The following is a 7,167-nucleotide window of genomic DNA, read 5'->3' on the forward strand; positions in this document are numbered from 1 at the left end:
AAGCCTGTATTTACAAGAAAGTGAGTGGGAGCTTTGTAGCATTTCTAAAACTATATGTAGATGACATATTGTTGATTGGAAATGATATAAAAATTCTGGATAGCATAAGAAGATACTTGAATAAGAGTTTTTCAAAAGAAAGACCTCAGTAAAGCTACTTACATATTGAGCATCAAGATCTATTGAGATAGATCAAGACGCTTGATAAGATTTTCAATGAGTACATACCTTGACAAGATTTTGAAGTAGTTCAAAATGGAACAGTCAAAGAAAGAGTTCTTGCTTGTGTTGCCAAGGTGTGAAGTTGAGTAAGACTCAAATACCGACCACGGTAGAAAATAGAAAGAGAATGAAAGTCATTCCCTATGCCTCAATCATAGGTTCTATAAAGGTCATTCCTTATTGTATACTATGGATCAGACCTATTGTATACTCTGCCCTGGTTTGGCAAGGGAGTACAATAGCGATCTAGGAGTAGATCACTGGACATTGGTCAAAATTATCCTTAGTGGAATAAGGATATGTTTCTCGATTATGGAGGTGACAAGAAGTTTGTCGTAAAGGGTTACGTCGATGCAAGTTTTGACACTGATCCACATGACTCTAACTCTCAATCTGGATACATATTGAAAGTGGGAGCAAATTAGCTCGAGTAGCTCCGTACAGAGCATTGTAGACATAGAATATTTTGCAAAATACATACGGCTCTGAATGTGACAGACCCGTTGACTAAACTTCTCTCACGAGCAAAACATGATCACAACTTAGTACTCTTTGGGTATTAATCACATAGCGATGTGAACTAGATTATTGACTCTAGTAATCCCTTTGGGTGTTGGTCACATGACGATGTGAACTATAGGTGTTAATCATATACAGATATGAATATTGGTGTTAAATCATATGGCGATGTGAACTAGATTTTTGACTCTAGTGCAAGTGGGAGACTGAAGGAAATATACCCTAGAAGCAATAATAAAGTTATTATTTATTTCCTTATTTCATGATAAATGTTTATTATTCATGCTAGAATTGTATTAACCGGAAACATAATACATGTGTGAATACATAGACAAACATAGTGTCACTTGTATGCCTCTACTTGACTAGCTCGTTAATCAAAGATGGTTAAGTTTCCTAACCATAGACATGAGTTGTCATTTGATTAACGGGATCACATCATTAGGAGAATGATGTGATTGACCTGACAAATTCCGTTAGCTTAGCACTTGACAGTTTAGTATGTTGCTACTGCTTTCTCCATGACTTATACATGTTCCTATGACTATGAGATTATGCAACTCCCGTTTACCGGAGGAACACTTTGTGTGCTACCAAACGTCACAACGTAACTGGGTGATTATAAAGGTGCTCCACAGGTGTCTCCGAAGGTACTTGTTGGGTTGGCGTATTTCGAGATTAGGATTTGTCACTCCGATTGTCGGAGAGGTATCTCTGGGCCTATTGGTGTTAAATCACATGGCGATGTGAACTAGATTATTGACTCTAGTGCAAGTGGGAGACTGAAGGAAATATACCCTAGAGGCAATAATAAAGTTATTATTTATTTCCTTATTTCATGATAAATGTTTATTATTCATGCTAGAATTGTATTAACCGGAAACATAATACATGTGTGAATACATAGACAAACATAGTGTCACTTGTATGCCTCTACTTGACTAGCTCGTTAATCAAAGATGGTTAAATTTCCTAACCATAGACATGAGTTGTCATTTGATTAACGGGATCACATCATTAGGAGAATGATGTGATTGACTTGACAAATTCCGTTAGCTTAGCACTTGATCGTTTAGTATGTTGCTATTGCTTTCTCCATGACTTATACATGTTCCTATGACTATGAGATTATGCAACTCCCGTTTACCGGAGGAACACTTTGTGTGCTACCAAACGTCACAACGTAACTGGGTGATTATAAAGGTGCTCCACAGGTGTCTCCAAAGGTACTTGTTGGGATGGCGTATTTCGAGATTAGGATTTGTCACTCCTATTGTCGGAGAGGTATCTCTGGGCCCACTCGGTAATGCACATCACTATAAGCCTTGCAAGCATTGTAACTAATGAGTTAGTTGCGGGATGATGTATTATGGAACGAGTAAAGAGACTTGCCGGTAACGAGATTGAACTAGGTATTGAGATACCGATGATGAAATCTCGGGCAAGTAACATACCGATGACAAAAGGAACAACGTATGTTGTTATGCGGTTTGACCGATAAAGATCTTCATAGAATATGTAGGAGCCAATATGAGCATCCAGGTTCCACTATTGGTTATTGACCGGAGACGTGTCTCGGTCATGTCTACATAGTTCTTGAACCCGTAGGGTCCGCACGCTTAAAGTTCGGTGACGATTTATATTATGAGTTTATGTGTTTTGATGTACCGAAGGTAGTTCGATGTCCCGAATGAGATCGGGGACATGACGAGGAGTCTCGAAATGGTCGAGACGTAAAGATCGATATATTGGACGACTATATTCAGACATCGGAAAGGTTCCGAGTGATTCGGGTATTTATCGGAGTACCGGAGAGTTACCGGAATTCACCGGGGAGTATATGGGCCTTATTGGGCCATACGGGAATAGAGGAGAGAGGCCAAAAGGAAGGAGGCGCGCGCCCCCCTCTGGTCCGAATTGGACAAGGGGTGCAGCCTCCTTTTCCTTCTCCCTCTCCCCCTCTTTCCTTCTCTCCTAATCCGGAAAGGAAAGGGGAATCCTACTAGGACTTGGGAGTCCTAGTAGGACTCCCCACACTTGGCGCGCCCCCTCTAGGGCCGGCCTCTCCCTCCCTCCTTTATATACGGGGGTAGGGGGCACCCTATAGACACAACAATTGATCCTTGAGATCTCTTAGCTGTGTGTGGTGCCCCCCTCCACCATAGTTCACCTCGATAATATCGTAGCGGTGCTTAGGCGAAGCCCTGCATCGGTAGAACTTCATCATCGTCACCACGCTGTCGTGCTGACGGAACTCTCCCTCAAAGCTCGGCTGGATCGGAGTTCGAGGGACGTCATCGAGCTGAACGTGTGCTGAACTCGGAGGTGCCGTGCATTCGGTACTTGATCGGTCGGATCGTGAAGATGTACGACCACATCAACCGCGTTGTGCTAATGCTTCCGCTTTCGGTCTACGAGGGTACGTGGACACTCTCCCCTCTCGTTGCTATGCATCACCATGATCTTGCGTGTGCGTAGGATTTTTTTTTGAAATTACTACGTTCCCCAACAAACCAATCAGCAACACACATATCAATGCATGCCTTCACTGCTGCAACAATCATCTAAAACACGGTTAACCAAGTACTCAGTTTAATGGACAATGGAAAGAAAAGAGACAAAGTTGGACCATTAGAAACAACAATAGAAGCACACTCTCATTGTAATGTTAAATATACATATAGCTGGATTAAGCAGCAGGAGTAGTAGTAGTCTTTCACTATCCATGCTGAGCAACGTACTTTACCGGATATTAATGCACCCTTATGAAACATAAATGCAAGTCAGAAAAGGGCCATGCAGAGATAATGTTATTATATATGAAGATCAACATGAGCTAGAATAGAAGACATTTCCTTCACTTGTTATATATAGAAATCAACACGGAGCCAAAAATATGAAATTAACATGAGCTACAGTAAAAAAATCCTTACTTCACTTCCAAGGATATTTATGTGTTCTTGAAACATAAATACACATAGGAAAAGGTCCATAACAGTGAAAATATATTTATATACACGAAAATCATCGACACAAATCACATAAGGCAGACTCAGTCAGATCTGGTGCCATCGGCCGGGCTGAATAAACTGTGTAACAGGCTAACAGCCTACGACAGGTTTCTCACCTTCTACAGGAGGCACAACCATGCACTGATGTGAAATTATTTTCAGATAGCCTAGATATCGGATTCTCTTTCTTTCAAGGGAGAATGCCTAAATGGGGTAAGTTAGTTGCAACACAAATCAAAGTATCGTGTTCAGAAATAGGCACGTCAGTCAGAATAACATGAAGGTTATTATGTAGATAGAGCATCAATCCTTCGTTGATATATTGTGTTGTTTCAGAATCTGAGCGGTCATCGCTTGATACTCAGTCAAAAGGAATGGAGATAGTATATGTCCATGTCCATATCCCTGGCTCCCAGCATATGTGAAGGGGGCGAAGCCCCTACTCTCGTGGCCGCCGAGGAACTGGACGGTGCACATGAACCGTGCGTGGAGCGCTGGTCCACCGCATGGTCCGCATCCGCGGCGCCTGGATGCTCCTCTTCGAGCTGCCTGGCAGCGAAGCCTTGCCGGTGGCGGCATGCTTGAACGTGCATCCCCGTCGAGCCTGCAGGTTGCCGTGGAGGCTGACGTTGATGCATACCATGTGCAATGGAGAAACAACGCCAGTCAATAGCGGAGAGGGCTGTGCGGATCGAGAGAGTGGTGGAGCTCCGGAGGCATCGCCAGGAGTGGTTGCGGCACGGTTGTTGGCTCCTACGTCAGTCCACGGCCGCAGCTCCAGCGGTGAAGGCGTAGTGGTGCAGATTGGTTGAGACCATAGTAGCTGGGATCGCGGGTCGGTGCGGCGTTCCGCGATCCAGGATCCCCGACCCAAATCGAGGGTCGGGGTCCAGGCCGGGGTGGACATGGATCGATGGCTGGGACGCAACCCCAAACCCCACTCAGTGACCCAGGTTAGAAGTGAGGCAGAGAGTTTGAAGGGAAGCCGAGAGATAATAGATGAATACAAAGAGCATTATCGGACTCGTACCTCGACCCGCCATCATCATAGGTCCTCCATCGCTGCTGCCAGATTATGTGACCAGGCACTCGCGGCTTGACGCAGGAACCATCGTTGGTTGGTCGGCAAACATGCTCAGGGGTCCGTCGAACGCCTCGTCGTTCCTGTGGTGGCCGACGTGAAACCTGATCGTCACGCGGCCGTCGTCGCCGTGGACCACAGGGCGTACGTGCTCTGGAAGCATAGCCAAGTCAATGGTCGTCTCGTGGTAGCCATGTGATGCACTCGAGGCAGGAGAAACAACCTCGCAGTGGCACACGACCTACAAATCGTTTGGCTGGCGAGGATAACAGAGTGTCGGTCGTAGCAGCAGTTGCACAACATCGTGATCTCTCCGCCTGGGCGCTTTTGTTCTTCCCTCTATGTTGTTCTTTCTTCTTCGTTCCGGCGGCTGATAACCGTGACCATTGCCACGGCTGCCTACGATTGCATGAACGACGACGATGCCTAGCATGCCGCCTCTCGACATGGAAAGCAGGTTGGCCGCAGTCTGCGCAGACACGCCGCTACCGTCAGGGTGGAGAACAGGGGCTTCATGGCCCGAGTGAAAGAGGCATGGGAAGGAACGGAGCGGGGTAATAGTTGCAGCGGTGACACAGACACGCAGCGGAGAAGGGGGGCGGGTGTTGCGCCGGGAAAAGAACAATCGGATGACTTGTGTAGGAGAACCAAAGGGATAACCTCCCCCGAAAAATCGAAGCAGGTGGCGCCCAGAAACAACGGGCAACACCAAATTTAGCGGCACCTAGAACCAACCCCGCATGCAAGATCACATGCAAACATGTAGTCACATCACGTGTACATCCATAACATGTACCAACCGATCAGACTAACAAACCAGGCCTCACAATTCACGTGAGCAGCCCCAATCATAGACAATAGACAAAAAGGAACCATGCAGTTTAGTCAACGGGACAGGGATGGCCCACATACACCCCAAATCAGTATATCTAAAATAGCTAGATGCACCACACGAAAGTAGGAAGCACGTTCAAAAAATTTACGGAGAGACGTTAGAGTCACCACCCAATTCTACCCCATGGGGTCCCAAAGTAATACACGTGCCTGCAATACATAGGCCCCCAAGTCCCAATCAACCAAGTGGCGAGACGTGGTGAAGAATTCATCCCCGGATATAGGGGTTTGGGTATTCCATATAACAAAAAAACTACGCCAGCACCTACAATTCAGTCAGTATACAACAATGCAACATCCATCACTCCTACAGCCATACAAATACAGTTTGCATCCAGTGCACTCACAGCTAAATTGTTCTTCTAATCGCCGCATGAATCCAGAAACAAGGCCGAAACACTAAAGAAACAGGCATTAGGCACGCGCTTACGTGTATAGAGTCCTTGCAACCTAGCTAGACAAGGCATGTCTACTGTTTTCTTGGGAGATCTCCAAAGAGAACCAAATAAGCTATGAAACCGATGGACCATACACGACCCGGGCTGCCCAGGCCATGGCCGTGGTCGTGAAGTGAAAATCCTTTTTTGACTGTAGCACCAAGGGTGGCCTGGGGCGTGGCCAGATCCTGCCTACGGCACTGCACACACATGATGCGGTCTTGATACAGTGACCGGATTTGTTGCCGGCGCTGCCTTTAGTTGTCGCCGCAGCTCCTCTTCCAGGCTCAAATTAAAGGTTGTCGCCGCCATGTCATTGTTGGAAGACTCGCTCCTGTAGGAGCTTAACAGCTAAAGCAAGAAGAAGCCATCACCGTCTTCTCGGTTAGTTGGTTTGCTCCCCTTCTCTAATTTGCTTCTCGGTTAGTTGGTTTGCTCCCCTTCTCTAATTTGTCAGGCACTGCTAACTAAGGCATCCTTAGAGCATCTCCAATAAAAGATGTATATGTAAAAATAACTAACTTCTGTATTTCCGAGGGCCAAAAACACCTTCCAACACATAATGTGGATGAAGAAAAATTACATCTTCGCCTTCCGAAGATGTAAACTACAACACCTGGCGGTGCAAATTTGCATCTCCGCCTACAAAAGATGTAAAAACACAACCGCACGCCAACTGTCCAATTGTCGCTCCATTCTCTTTCGCGCGACCAGCCGCCGCCTGCCCCACTCCGCCGCCGTCCGAATCGCACCAAATCGTCATTGTCGCCCGCCCGACGGCCGCCAAGCACGCCGTGACCCACCCCCCGCCCCCCGCGGCATGGCTTGCCGGCTCCTAAGTTCCTCCGCCGTCGGCCGCCACTAATTTTCGCCGCCCGATTCGGCCCCTTAGACGTTCCACCGCCATCCCCCGGCCGTCGCTTGAGTCGCCCCGCCCCCACCCCGCCGCCCGACGCCGCCGCTCCGACCTAGCCCAAGAACCTTGCCGGTCCCGTGAAGTCCG

This window comes from Triticum dicoccoides, chromosome 1B (assembly GCF_002162155.2).
Source record: "Triticum dicoccoides isolate Atlit2015 ecotype Zavitan chromosome 1B, WEW_v2.0, whole genome shotgun sequence".
Lineage (NCBI taxonomy): Eukaryota > Viridiplantae > Streptophyta > Magnoliopsida > Poales > Poaceae > Triticum > Triticum dicoccoides.